The sequence below is a fragment of the Struthio camelus genome, chromosome 5 (assembly GCF_040807025.1).
Source record: "Struthio camelus isolate bStrCam1 chromosome 5, bStrCam1.hap1, whole genome shotgun sequence".
NCBI lineage: Eukaryota > Metazoa > Chordata > Aves > Struthioniformes > Struthionidae > Struthio > Struthio camelus.
The window spans coordinates 36311031-36325831 of record NC_090946.1 but is presented as its reverse complement, the minus strand read 5'-3'; the positions used below and the strand labels follow the sequence as shown (position 1 = coordinate 36325831).

General features: G+C 36.1%; 1 protein-coding gene across 14 annotated transcripts in view; it reads left to right on the top strand.

Annotated features, from left to right (window-relative positions):
• The window catches only part of LRRC4C (leucine rich repeat containing 4C), a 551925-nt gene that overhangs the window by 399368 nt on the left and 137756 nt on the right, over positions 1-14801 (top strand). For 10 of the 14 annotated variants that reach the window (XM_068945546.1, XM_009682821.2, XM_068945537.1 and 7 more), the window contains 2 exons: positions 750-843; positions 3523-3602. The exons of 3 other annotated variants lie outside the window; for them this stretch is intronic. The gene's annotated coding sequence lies outside the window, so the exon portion shown is untranslated. The remainder of the gene's footprint in view (positions 1-749; positions 844-3522; positions 3603-14801) is intronic. One more of the 14 variants, XM_068945538.1, reaches the window with a different exon arrangement.

Genomic DNA, 14801 nt, shown 5'->3' with positions numbered 1-14801 from the left:
CTACTGTAAGTTGCTTGGCTACAGCATCCCTCCTTGGAAAATCAGCTTCAGTAATCACATTCTATAGGTTGACTACACATTGCATATCTAAGTGTTTTCTCTTTATTATACTACCTGTAATACAGAGTATGTCATAAAATTATAAAATTGTTTTCATATCTTAATCATTCCTTTAAGATTTTGGTGCTGCTGTAATGATAGAATTTCATATCTTATTTTTATTTTTATAGACTAAATGTTTGGATTTATCCAACTGATGCATGGAGCTAGTTCTCATATATATTAATGCTTATGTCCTTTTATAGGTGTGTGAACGCTTGATTTAGCATAAGCTTTCATTTAATTTCCTTTGGGTGAAAGCACTTGTCTTTCAGTCTGGTATTGAAATACTGATTGTGTCTGAGAATATTATTCCCTTTATGTCAGTGGAAGTAATGTTATGAACTTGTTCTATTTGGGAATTTTATGAACTACTTATCTGACAAAAGAAAGGTCTGGGACTAGGGGAGGAAGTTAATGACTTATTATTTGACATGAGGTAGACAAACGTTCTCATTTGTGGCTCAGGAGTTTTCCTACCGGGAGCCTGAGCCACAACTGCCCAGAATCTCAGTTATACGCTGGGCAAACAAAAGATGACCTGGGCCTACATAACTTGGGCTAGAGGGGACTCTGAGAAATAATAAAGACTGTGTTATTTGTTGATGAATTTGAATTTTACTGATCAGCCACAATAATTTCTCTACCAGCAAGAAGGGCGTAACGAGAAAGTGAAGCAGAGTGGCAAACCTGGACAGTAGTTGAAAGAGATATTAAAGGGAAAACACCAGGCTTCTGGAAGTGGTAAGGACATTGAAATAGACAACATCCTTTTGAGTTCATATTAACTAATCCACTGGAATATTTCTAGGAAGCTTCCTGTTTTGCTTCTAGAAAACAAAATAAAACAGTTATTGACCACTCTTGAGGTTGAAGCTCTCAAATAAGCATCTGATATCACTGTAGATGTCAGGCCGATAACCTTCATGCAGTGCCCAAATATGGGCTGGTTAATTACGTGTTACTATGGTAATTTTCTTCTGCGCTTTCCGTTGGGTATAATGAGCGGCTGCTTTTTTCCCTTGTGTGGTATGGGTGGTCAGTGCAAAGTGAATGTAAAATACTATCAGATCAGAGCAGTAGAGTTTTTCCTGCATTTTGCACTGGTAGAAATGTCTGTGTAGGTTGGAGGCTAACTGAGAACTGGAGTAGTCAGAAGTAGTTGAAGTCCTGAAAATTAAAGGAATTTAAGTGCATCTGCTACGCCTAGAACCTCAGATGGAAAAGGAGACTTTTCAATTTCTCGTTGCCACCTATGCCTATTACTGTAACAGAGGAAGGCAATGTGCTGTCTCATGCTATCTCTAGGACACACTTCATGGGCTAGAGTGTCTTGTATCATTGTAAAACAGCAGTAGGGAAGAAAGTACATCCTAAGGCTCCATTCTAATTGCCTCTTTACCTTTTTCTGTGGAGAGCAGTTACTGAAAGCACTGTGATTCCTTGAGCTCTAGTAACTCCATGCTCATCTCCACAGGTGCACAGGTCTGTAGCATCATATCCAGCCTCTGTTTCATGAGGACAGTCAGTTTTTAGAAGGTTAACGCTGTCCCCAGAGCTCGTTAAAATTCTTCTCATACAGGAAGTATGTCTCAAACCTGCACTTCTTACATCTCCATTCTTCTTGTTTCACGCGCCTTTGACTATGAAAGGGAATGGTCTGAAAAGCTTTGGGAAACTTTTGGGATTCAGGGAGCTATATAACTGTGAGATAACATTTATTACAGTAGGCCAGCTCATCTTCCCATGCAGACGTGTTTCTTTGTTTTACCCTTGCATCTGCAAAGATTGAACAAAACCTATTTGTTAAAATCTAGGGGTGTAGCTAGTGCTCTAGGAAAGTGAAGAGAAGAACCTTTCATTGCACATGCAGCAGAGGGAATAAGCAGTAAATTTAATTAATAGTGGATTTTTTTTCAAGTTTCAGCTTCCAAAATGGAATGTTTCTCCGTTTTATACAGTTTTATTTTATTAGCCGCACAAAGAGAAATAATGCTTCATTTAACTATATCAAAGCCAATCTAAACTCTCTGTTATTTACTTTCCTTTGGATAAATTGTAATGCATTTTTAATTCCACCCCACTGGTTGATAAACCAACCATTGAAGTTATTGCTGCCCTATAATGAATTTCAGTCATTTCTAATAAACCTGGACTTCAAGATGATTTATTATCATCTCTGTACACAATGTAAACGAATTCACTACCAGTGCTAGATGTTAGCCTTTTCATTACTAGGGGTAGATATGGATGATATTGTACAAACAAAAGTGACTAATTGGAATACTGACAATTTCTAACCTTGTATCCTTTGGTGAGGACCGGTCATATCCGAGAGAGAAAATGCAGAAGCTAGATGAATATTTTCTTCATTTAAGGGAACTTTATCCTGATATTAGCGCAGCAAAGAGACAAAAAAAAAAAAAGTTTAACAGGATTTTTTATTTTAAAAGCTAGAGTTTTTTTCTATTTGAACTTATCCCTTCAATATTCTGTAACTTCTTTCTTCAGATTTTCTGGAAATATGTAAATTTATTTTGAAAATACAACTTAAGATTTCCAAAAGGAAATTGGAAAAGATTCGAAAGTAAAATTAGTCAAATATAATTAAAATATTCTGAATGAAAGTTTTGTGTCATGTAATATGTTTTACCTTTATATTTATTCAAATATAATAAGAATTCATTGTTCTCAATTTCTGGAAGCCATGTCAAAATTACCGTGTTCATCACATTTCTTACAGAAAATAAATACTGTCAAATAGAAGCATGCTTCTTTCTGTTAAGTTTTGTATAAATCAGTGATTAGACAATTAAGTCCTTGTCATTCTAATTCTCGATTTCATAAGAGTCTCTTTGTGTCATTAACAGTTTGTCTATTTTTAGAATTTTTCTATTCCTAATTCCTTGTAGCCCAAACTCTTCATACTAGTTATTTTTCATGGACACATGAAAAAATATTCTGCTAGTGATTATGACTGGCAGCTAAGCAGTTCTTTTTCAGTCTCCTTCAAACTGAGTTTTCTTTACTTAGAAATTGTCCGGGGAATGTCAGGTCAAAGTGAACAGACCTATATATTCTTTATTCTTGTGGCTAGAGGACCTCAGTTTTTAGAGCAGACAGTATTTCAACTTTCTGCAAAGTCACGTATAAAGCTTAGCCTTTCTAAAAGAGCTAACAAAGTCTTTAAAATGGCTTTCAGCATATTTTCAAGGGAGGAGCTATTCCAGTAAATGGTGTCTTGTGAAATTTCTGTGAAACGTTCACTTTCTGTCTGTACTATGCCAAACTAACCATGTTCAGTCTGTTTACTGGAATTTGGCCTACTTCAAAAATGTCACTAGGCAAGCTTGTATTATGTTTTAATAGCTCAGATATTGTAAAAATTTACTTATTTTGTCTTTACAAAATTGCTCTACTTAGCGAGAAGCCACAGCCTGCGCACAGCCAGCTCACAGTGAAGACAGATTTTGTAGAGGCTCTCAGGCATCTGCATCCATGTGGTAAGTTCCAGTCTTGTAGGACCTGGGTGAATAGCACCAGCATGATACCCTGGAACAAATCTGTTTCATTTTGGTGGTGTAACAATCTACTTAACGCTCTGTGACTCAGTTTATCTATTTTTGAAAAGTAGATGATGATAACGTATGCTAATCTTTTGCTACTAGTATGAACATTATTACTAATAATAATTGTACTAGATAGCTATTTAAATATATCACCTTTTGGGAGGAGTTTACAATCTAATAGTTGTTAATTTGCTAAGATTTTTAAAGCATCTCTAAAGGTTATGTATTATGATTCATTTCAAATGACTGCCAGTCTCCCCTCATCATGTTCTACAACTTCTATTCTGTAGAAGATACAAATGCAAGCTAAATCACAGATGGAATACATATATAAGCTAGATCACAGAGAAAGGGAATCTCGTGCAGACTTTATTGGTACGTCAGGAAGCTTTTTCATAGCAACCATAAAAGGTAAATGACAATCTATGTGTTTTCTACAGAAGATCAAAACTTCTTGTGAGGGGTATCGACTTCTTTGTTTACTCTATATTCTAAATTCTGATTGTTCTGTTAAGTTTGCCATGTCTTTACTATTAGATGCCACTTTAAAATCTGATTGCAGTAGTGATGGAGAGGGAACCTTACATTTCTGCAAATGTTTTTAGTATGATTCTTCCTATCGATGACATACTTCTACATATGTTGAACTTAATCAGTATCTGACCTTAAAGTCTCAGAAGTGGTAGGAGCAGATGATAAAAATATGTAAGATGTGGATAAGAGCAGCAAGAGTGATTAGAGGCCAGAGGGATTGACTTAAGAGCAAAGATTAAATGAGCTAAATATATGGTGTATAGCTTAGCAGAAAGAATAGAGTTGGGGAGAAAGGATCAAAGGGAGAGGCATAAAACCATCTTAATATCTCTAAAGGATATAAACTACAATGCCTGAAACATGCTAGTTAGTCACAGACTCAATGAGGACGGTGCAGAGAATCATTTTCAGAGCTCAGGGCAAAGAAAGGCAAAAGTTACCCTGTTATTTAGAGAACAGATGTACAGTCTGCTCACCTTGGCATCAAAAGATGATATGGAGAGAAGCAAATAATTTATTATTTTGTATCACACCTTTCACACTAACTAACTTGCAAACAGTCAACTGTTCTGTGTTGTGAAGCAGACACACTCAGGCCAAATACCAGAAAAGTTTATAAGAATGGATCTCTGAGATAAGTAGCACCACTGTATGTCTGACAGTGGCACATGATTATGATTAACTAATTTAATGGAACTTTTAAAGGTGGAGATGACTCTTGTAACGGAGGGAGTTAAGGCCCAACTCTGGATTCAATACTCCGGGTTTCTGTGCAGAAGCTTTATCGGAACTTTCATGTTCAACACCTTTCCCATACCTGATATAGGACTACTTGAACACATGCCACAAACACAACAATATCCCTCTAAATGTCCCCTAAAGGATGGCAGTTTTGATTGCTGTTTAAGCTCAATTATTAATCTATCTAGCTTTATGTTTTCCAAAGAATTCTGAAGCCCCTTAAGGTCCCTCACTCCTGTTCCTCTTTCTGCCTGGCAGCATTTTTCTAACTCTGGAAAATAATATTTAAACATAAGGAAAAAATATTTTACTGTCAAAGTGGTTAAACACTGGAACAGGTTGTCCAGAGAGGTTGTGGAATCTCCATCCTTGAAGATACTCAAAACCTGACTGGACGCAGTCCTGAGCAACCTGCTGAAGTTGACGTTGCTTTAAACGGGAGGTTTGGATAAGACAATCTACAGAGGTCACTTTCAACCTGAACGGTTCTGTGGACTTTAGCTGCCCTAACTGAGCAATGATTAGAAACTTACATTATGTTTTGCAACATCCAGTTTTTCCCTTGAGCCAGTGTCCACTAATAATTCAACATTTCTCTAAAAGTAGTTTTGTTTTAGTTCTAAGGGCTGGTGAAACTTCCGCGTATCTACTTTAACCTTAAATTGATCAGTTCTGTCTTTTAAAGCCCCTATTGAACTGTAGCATAGCCATCATGGGTTTTTTTTGTCTGGTTAATAAACTGTGCTTTTTCACAACTGGATTCTCTATAGTGATTGTGTTTGCACATTGGGATAGTTTTCTTATATCAAAGTAAAATGATGAAAGTAGTGTTCACTACTAATCCTGTTTTTATTTTGTGTTTTTTAAGTAGATGAGGTAAGTGCTTAGTTGATAATGGGAGATTTAATTAATTTCTCCTACTCCACTAGCCTGTCAGCTGTTTTCTTCTTCCCTCTCTCTCCAGATGAGTGCAAGTGTACAGAAACACTTTTTGAAATGAATGTCTAGTACCCATACTCATTTTTTTAGGAAAAGAAGAAATCTAATAGAAATGAATGACCAGCTCTCATTAAATTGATGAGCTGTAGAAGCTTCCTTTGATCCAGCATATTGAAATAATTCAATCCTGAAGAATGGCTTTAGCTGTAAGAAATCCAGAAATGAATGCTGTGCACCTAAATCAATCAAAAGAACTTAAATACCTCAAGGGCAAGCAGCAATGAAAATAGATAGGCTATTTCCAGATGCTGACAAATAGGAAAATCAATGTGACAGGCCTGAGGTTTGCCTCAACTAAAATCCCCCACTGTATCTTGGGTTGCAATGTCTTTAGCTAATTTTCTACTTTTGCAGATTATGAGGTGGTTATACTTTGTTTTTTGTTGTTTTTTATTTTTGACAGAAGACCATGTTTAGTTTCAGCATCTTCACAGCATCAAATAAATTGGTGACAATGTCTGTCTTTGTGTCTAAGAGTGGATGTTTCTGCTGCATCAAAGACATACACAAATCATTAAGGGATATACAAACTCAGATGGCAGATGGAATAAATAACCTATTGCAAACAAGCAGCAAGGGAATAAATCTATCCGACATCCATCATCTTCAGTGTATCTCTTATTCCACATGCATACTTTGCCTGGAGTAAGGAAGAAACAGCTAATATTGATCCTTTTCATCTATGTAGGCACAGGAGTCTAAAATTTGTCAATTACAATATTTTATGTCTCAATATTGTCTGCTTCTGGATTAGCTAATATAATATAGTTGTCTTCTAGTAAAAATACATGGTCTCATCCAAACTTGGGGGAAAAATGGAATTTATTAAGCCCTTTAAACTACTGTTTGGACAAAGACTATAATTTTTTTAAAGATTTTATTTTTCATGTGCTTTGTGAGTTCTCTTTTGTTTGACAAGTCTTATGGACAGAGCTTCGCTAATGTCTGATAAACCACATGAGACTGCTTGTTGTAGTCCTGCTGGAGTACCTTATGCACTGACATTTTTTCAGTACTTGGTGTTATAGAAAGCTGCTGTAAGTCACGGATTTGAAGGCCGTCTCTCATCTTCTTTCATAATCTCATTTCTTATTATTACTTTAATCACTGGAAGACTAGAGAGATTATTCCAAACATTGAAAGTCTGGGGACGATGATTGCAGAAAATCAACATCATTCCGTATTCTGCATACCCGTTTCCCACAACAGCATGCACTCTAAGAATATGAGTAATTACTGGTTACAAAATAGTTGGATACCTGTTTATACACTGTATAATTTCTACAACAAAGCACTCCTTTTCCTCTGCTCTTCTTATTCTCCGAATTTCAACATAAAATTGATTGGCCTGCTAGATTCATCCATGATATTTTTGTGTGAATGGGATGAACTAACACTTTCATACTTGCTGGATGTTTCAGTCAGGATTGTATGAATTGCTCATGATTCCAGGTGATAGCCTATAGGTATGTCTTGTACATTCATGGCTCATCCTTCGGCTTCTGCCCTTCTGCAGATCTAGTCTCAAGTATTAAAAGGAGTGAATACTTGTGATAATGGCTTCAATTCAATAAATCATTTGGGTTGCTGCTTAGCTTTAAGAACATGAGCAGTGCTTTTGTATGTAATGAGACTATACATCTGCTTAAGTGCTTTGCCAGATTGGGGCCAGTATTATAGTAAAATGAATGAAAATTGGTTTAGATCCCATTTCATTTAATCCAAGGAATAAGTAGTAGCTTCACTTAAATTTTCCTCACAGTCTTTAAAAATCATAACATTTGATTCACAAGACTTGAACAAAATCTTTCTTCTGTCTGTGTATTTTTGTTCTCTCTGAAATGTAGTTAGCGACAGAGTACAGGACCCAAATGCTAAAGTAAAAGATCAGCCAAATGTTGCCAAGATTCATCTAGTTTAATTCAAAAAACGTGATTTCAATTAGTGCTGTATAAAACTAGACTGAGTTTCATCTGAAAGACTTACCAAGCTTCTGGAGAAAAGGGCCTATATTTTAAGTTTGTAGAGACAGAGAATTAGTCAAGCCTCGTAACTCAACTTTTTCCCCAAATTAAATCGTGATTGGAAGACCCAGATTAGGTTACGGAAATCAGCATTGATCCCCCGCCCCTGCACCCTGGCCTAACAGTAAACCTCTTCATAAAGGACTTATTTATGCTTTGCCTCAATGTTTTTTCTGTCCACACTTGTAATAGGCAGATAGAATATGATTATACTGAGTGAGTAAATAATATTGTTTGATACATTGCACCATGTTTTCAGTTGTGCTCCGCAAGCAAATTGGCGTCATCTTGAATGTATTGGTTATCTGCAATTATTTGCTGTTTAAATTACAGCAATCAGCAGCAACTTATTGTGAATTTTTGATTTTTAAAATATGAGAAATAGTGGTCATTTCTGATACAGTGGACAGATGACATACTTCTAGCTTAGAAGACTCTGACTTCAGCCTCTATTACGAATAAATACATTGGATGTATTAAAAATTCTTTAATGTAAATATTTGCAAAATAATGATTATTTTCAGGAAAGTTTTCTGCTGGTAAACCAGTTTCCTAGACTCTTTACTGAGAGAAAAACAAATGAGCATGGAAGTAAACAAACAAACGTTATTTTTAGTGGAACATTGATAATTCCAAAGCATTAATATTTGCCCAGCACTAGTAATGGTATTACATTTTATTATTTGTTGGATGAATACAGGGTTATCATTTCTTTCCCCCGGAAACATCTCGTTCTGTACCAGAGCATAATATACATCTACACAGACGGTTTATCTCGCTTACTATGCAGTCTTTAATGCAGTGGGTAAAACTATTTCAAAGACCAAGGTTCACTTCCTCCCTTGTGTTTAGATCATGGAGAGCTATCTTCTTCTGTTCCTGCATTATGCAGAAAAAATAAGGAGAAAAGTATTTCTCAGTCTGCCTTTCTCGAAGGGAGGGAGCTGTCTGTCAAAGATCTAGCTTTGCTGAATGTAGCTTCCATGAATGCTGTCCCGCAGAGCCGCAGGCTTGCATCTGAGAATGATAATGACCATGCTGAATGGCCTTTGCCCTGCTTTAAAACTGCTGTTTCCAAGGCAAAGATCTCCCAGGATGTAGGCGATCTTAGTACCTAAAGTAACATCCATTGAAGCAATATGCTAAGAGCTTTCATTCATTCGGACTGAGGTAAACTTTTTTTTTTAAAAAAAAAAAAAAAAAGCATGTTTGCCTTGGTCTTTTTGTTGGAATTTGTTGGAAGGATGATATTTGATTAAGCAAATAGTTAGATCAGTTGATTCTTCTGCTTTTAGAGAGTCTGTTATTAGAGAAGAAAGCAAAGCAGCTCACAATCATAAATTCCATAAGTGGAAGGAAAAGTAAGTAGCTCTAGGAATATTTTCTTTTGGCTCAGTTCATGCTTTCCAACATGCAGTCAATTTTGCTCTATGATATTTGTTCATTTCTTTTTGTATTTCTTCCCAACAGGATCTATAAGCGTCTTTCCTCATATAGAACGTGTTCACAGGAAATAAAATATTGTTTTAAAGATTTTGGGGGAAATTGTTTTAGAGGTAGGAGGATATAACTTCAGTTTTAGAGTTGAAAGCATTTTTTTCCCCAGGTCTGTACGTTCTTCGCTTCAGTTCTTCAGCTAACGATTGCAGCCGGATCTATGGCTATGTATTAGTTCACAAAGGAAATGACGAAATCTACAATCGCTCCCGTCGCTTTCAGTAACTGAAATGAAGTAGGGCTCTTCTTCCAGAGATAAAAGTAATTAGAAATCTGTAGGAAGTGGCACTTTTATTTCAGTAGACCCTAGTCTTCTCTACAAGTTGTTATGAAACCAAGGCCTTTGCACCAGAGAAGGTGGCATGCTTCATGCGCCATCCTTCACACTCAGGTTCAGATTTACACTTGATGTGCTCTCCAAATTCTAACTGATAATTATATTCTACCCATTTACATTTACTTTGCAGTTTCAGTAGAATGAGTTCCTTTCACCTTCCATCTAGAAGTATTCTAATGTGCTCAGTGCCATTATTCTGAGGTCTCTGTTTTTTCCAGATAAATTTCAGCATGAGACAATGTAATCTTTCCTTACCTGCTTGAACTAGAACTTTAAAACATCAGTGGCATTCGTAAAGGGACAGCTTTGTTATAAGATCTCAGTATTACTTAGGGGAAACTTGTTCTGCAGGGGAGAATGAACAGCTGCTCATCTATTACTAATTTTGTGCCATTAGTGGTTGCAAAATGCAACCGTAACAACCAACAATTAACACATTTTAGTATTTGTGGTGGTGGCAATAACTATATTTCTAAAAGGTAGGGTGGTTATGAAAGGGCCACATGTTACTTTACCACTGTGGCAATATTTGAGTTGGATCCATCAAGATTGAATACTGCCTGGTCAACTCCTGGAATGGGCTGTCGGTCTTCCTTTGGATTTTGTGAGCTGAATATTGGTGATGTTACTGAGCAAACAAAATGGATACACAAAGAAAGCAATCAGCACATGATGCACCCACTGGAACCTCTAATGTAAAATTTTGACTGCTTCTCTAAATGTTGTCAATTATCAAAGGTTCTCAATAGGGAAGCAATAGTCTTTTGCAAAATAAGCAGCCTGCGTTATGGACAATATCGCACACATCCATTACTGTGTGGAGAATGAATATAGCATGTTAGAATATCTTATTACTCTAGGCATAAATTACATTCACCCACACAATATCAGCAAGAGTACATGCTGATGAGCACATTGCATGGGAACTTACAGCATTTGCACTAAAGATAAAAGCAATCATATTTTTTTTTTATGGTTTAGTCCCTTCAATTCATTTTCCTCCACCCTTTTTCCATCCTCTTTACTGGGCATGTGATAGTGCTTTTAGTGCCTTGTCTTGTTGGTGAGTGTAGAATGAAATTAAGAAAAAGACTAGAGATGAGTAAGGAATATAAAAACTGACCAAATTAAAGAGAGGTTCCATAAATTAATCTCAGTTGAAAATGTCTCAGCATTAGACAATTTTTTTAAGAATACAAAGAAATTAATCTCTGTGGTCTCAGAAAATTTATCCTGTCAGAACATACATATTCAAAGCGAGTTGCTAGTTGTAGATGATACAGAAGTGATGCATGTCACTTCAGAGTGCACTTTTTGCAAGTCTTTTCCAAGTGGGAAATTGTCTATATATTCTCTCTATGTGCTCATATTTGATTAATATAAATACATATCTACTCACTGTAGCAATTATAAAGTATCAGTTTTGAACCAAAAGAATTAAAACTCCTTGCTTAAAGGCCCTGATATTTATTTTCTGCAGTGCAGATACACAGCTGATCAAGACACACAAAGTCCCTGGTAAAAACATTTCTCCTCAGTATGTTAAAATTACATATCACTCCATTATTATCTTCCTAAGTCTTCTGAAGGAGAAAAAAGTCCTGAACTTTTGTTGTTAAGGAAGATGGCCATACATACGTCTAATTTCTTATGTGATATTCATCATTGTGGTATGTTAGCATCCTCAGAACAGCTGGGGATATGAAGTATAGTGAAATTAAATTCCAAATTACTCGGGAAGTCTATAGCAGACTTAGAAACTGAAATTAGTCTCCCAGGTTGTTTAACGTAAAATCGTCCATTCGTTAGAAGAAAGCTGAACTGAAGAAAAGGAACTTCTGTATGAGCTTCCTAGAAATCATGATAGCCTGCTGACACCATGGAAAAATGAAGGATAATCTGATAAAATTATAATAATCTGCAGCATCCCTGTGAGGATGTGGTTGTAATTGCCTTGAAGATGTCTCAAGCTAACTCTTCAAATTCTTTTCAATAAGCACACAATTAGCTAAGGAAAAAATGTGATGATGATTTTTTCATTCAAAAATATGGATTTTTTTTTCAGTTAGTGTTGAAAAAATGACCACTGAAATCCACCATCCCCTAAGCGCCTTGTCTCTTTAACAGTGGTTCTGTTAGCCCTGCCAGGTATATAAAACCACGGTGTAGGTTATATGTGGTATTTTGCTGTTGCTGGGCAGTTCCTGTGCTTGTCAACATTATATATTTTTTTTTCCTATGGTCAGGGTTAATGCAGATGTCCAGTATCTTGATTTTTAATAACAGATCGAAAATCATAACCCATCCATATACTTGTTGTCATCCCGTTTCTCCTTTATCATACTGTTTAATGGACTGTGGATGTGATTTTTAAATGTTTTTTATTTTTTTATTTTTTTTTACTATCAAAGGCTCCCAGAATGCTCTACACACATGGCCTGGAGATGTGTTGAGATGAAGCAGGGATCCCTGTGGATTGCAGAGAAATATGGAAGCATAGCCATAGATTTGGATTTTATGGATCGAATCTAGTACTAGAAGGGAATTATTTTCAGCAGCCAAAATACTATTAGGTCCAATACTTTTGAATCTGAGCTACCAAATCTGTAATCAGCACTAAACATTGCCCCCTCAGGCTGCAACTAATTGTGGTTATTTATCATTTGCTTAGCAGTTAAATGAACTTTTTCTAATTTGGAATACTACAGCTATTTGTTGGCACTGAACAAGATTGTAAAGTAGTTTAGGTGAGGAAATAAGAGAAGGATCTGCTGAAAATGTGGTATGCTTCCTCAGACTGGGATGTGCTGAAGATACTAGAGCAGTAACAGCTATGCTTTCTCAAAAGGCATGCCATTTCAGTAGCTAGATATGACTGGTGGATAAACTTCAGATAAAAGACGTGTAAATCAGAATTCCTCAGGACCAAGCTTAAATGCTGGCTTATTATATTTCTGACAAAAGGGCTCCAGTCTGAGTAGTTTATCACTGACGCTATATTTGGAAACACCTGGTGTTTTTTGGAAGTTTCTATCCAAGTACATCCAAGTCTAGTCCAGCATCATTTTACGATCAGACTCTGAGACTGTGTCACAAAGTGATGACAGCGGTCTACAGTGAAGATAGCTTATTGTGTTTTGAAATTTGCTTCTATTTTAAGTCACAGTGCAAACTAAGGATATTATCACAGCATATCATTTTCTCTTCCTGTTTATGACATTGATTTAATTTGATTAATATGTATGCCAGTTATATTTTGAGTGGCACAATTCTTTGTCTCCTGAACTTTTAGCCTGGTGGATCTGCTTGAATAGCAGTGTTTCCTAGACTACTTTTTGGTACCAAGGGTTTTATCCTTTCTCCGATTCTCATGCTTGATCAAACACAGTAGCATATTTTTACCAAGCCTGGATGCTTTTGTGTGTTAGTGGGCAGCATTAGGCACTTTAGAATTTGGAAGCTGTTTCTAGAGCCTCCACCTTGTGTTGTTTAAAATGGAAATTACTTTATTAAAAATAACTTGGTTTGCTTCAGTGCATCTGTTTCTATGCAACAGCAAAGGCACCTGTATCCTATTAATACTTACATTATGCAGCACATTTGAAAATGTTATAACTCAGGTGGATTATCCTCCTGGGAGCCACACGCATCCCTCTTGCTTCAGCTCTTGCTCTCTGTATATGTCAAACTGTTAAATGATCTTCAGGTTACTCCACCTTGTTTACAGCCTGAATCCTTAAAAATGCATTACTTGGGCGAGTAAAGAAAGAACTGATTTCAGCAGGTTGATAGCAGGTCTTCATGTTGTTGTATATTCTGTTTGACCAGTGTCTATTCTGAACTGATCCTTTTTTTTTTTTGTACTGCTATTTAAAAGAGAAGAGAGCTACATAGCTGGTAGATTTTCTACATCTACTTGTTATCAGCTTTGTTGTTCAGCTACAAATGCTAGTGGCTCTGGTACTACTTTTTGTCTAGGTCAGTTATCTTCAGTATAATATCAAAGGTTGTTACAATATTTTGTACAATATTTTGTATAATTTTACAGTATTTTGTAGTTGATTAGATATTTTCTGACTGTAGCAATGTTAGTTTAGTATTCACATTAACATATGGCAATTGGATCTGAAGCTTCAGCTGACACCCACAGAAAAGATGAGGAAGAAATTGTACTACTTTTGCCCAGAATCTTATTCGATTCACCCTAAAAGCAATAGTGTAAATTGACCGCAGGGCGACAGAGCAGGGCTGCATACAACTTTATTAGCTAAATATACTGTGAAATTTTTTCCTGATGGGACATCAGTGTGGATCGCTACCTGTGGTCCATTAGGAGATGGCCAGTCTTATGTTATGTTACATATATGTTGTATCTGTCTTAGTCCTTAAAAAGAATATATTTTTTCTTATTGTCAAAGACTTCCAGAATATAATGCGAATCTTGCATAAAATATGAAGCTCACAGGTGGTTGTGCAATTTTTGTTTTTCCATTGATTTGGAATAACATTTCCTCTTATCTACTTCATCCCTTTTATTAAATGAATATCTTGAAAAACAGTTACAGTCACTAAGTAAGTTTTTTACTATGATGATGGTTAGTTATAAATTAAGTAAAGCCACTACAATTAGTACAATAATCATCCAGAAGATGCGCAGCTTAATAGAAAGAGATCTAAAGAAGTCAACTAGTCCATCTCTGTGTTCAAAGGTAAGATGAAATATAGCTAATTCCTGATGGCTATTCTTCTAACCCATTTTTAAAACCCCTTTCTTCACAGGTTCTCTTAGTAGAAAGGTGGGTCATATCAGACCTCACAGAGCCTGATTCTAGTAACCTTTTTTTTTTTAAACACTAGTGTGGGCCTTTTCATTTGTTCCTGTCTTCTAACGGCATACTAAGATGATTAAAGTTTATTGACTAATATCCTCAACAAGACTTGATCACTGACTCTTCGCAGTGTGGTCACTATATTTATTTTGTACTTACTTATTCTAAGTAT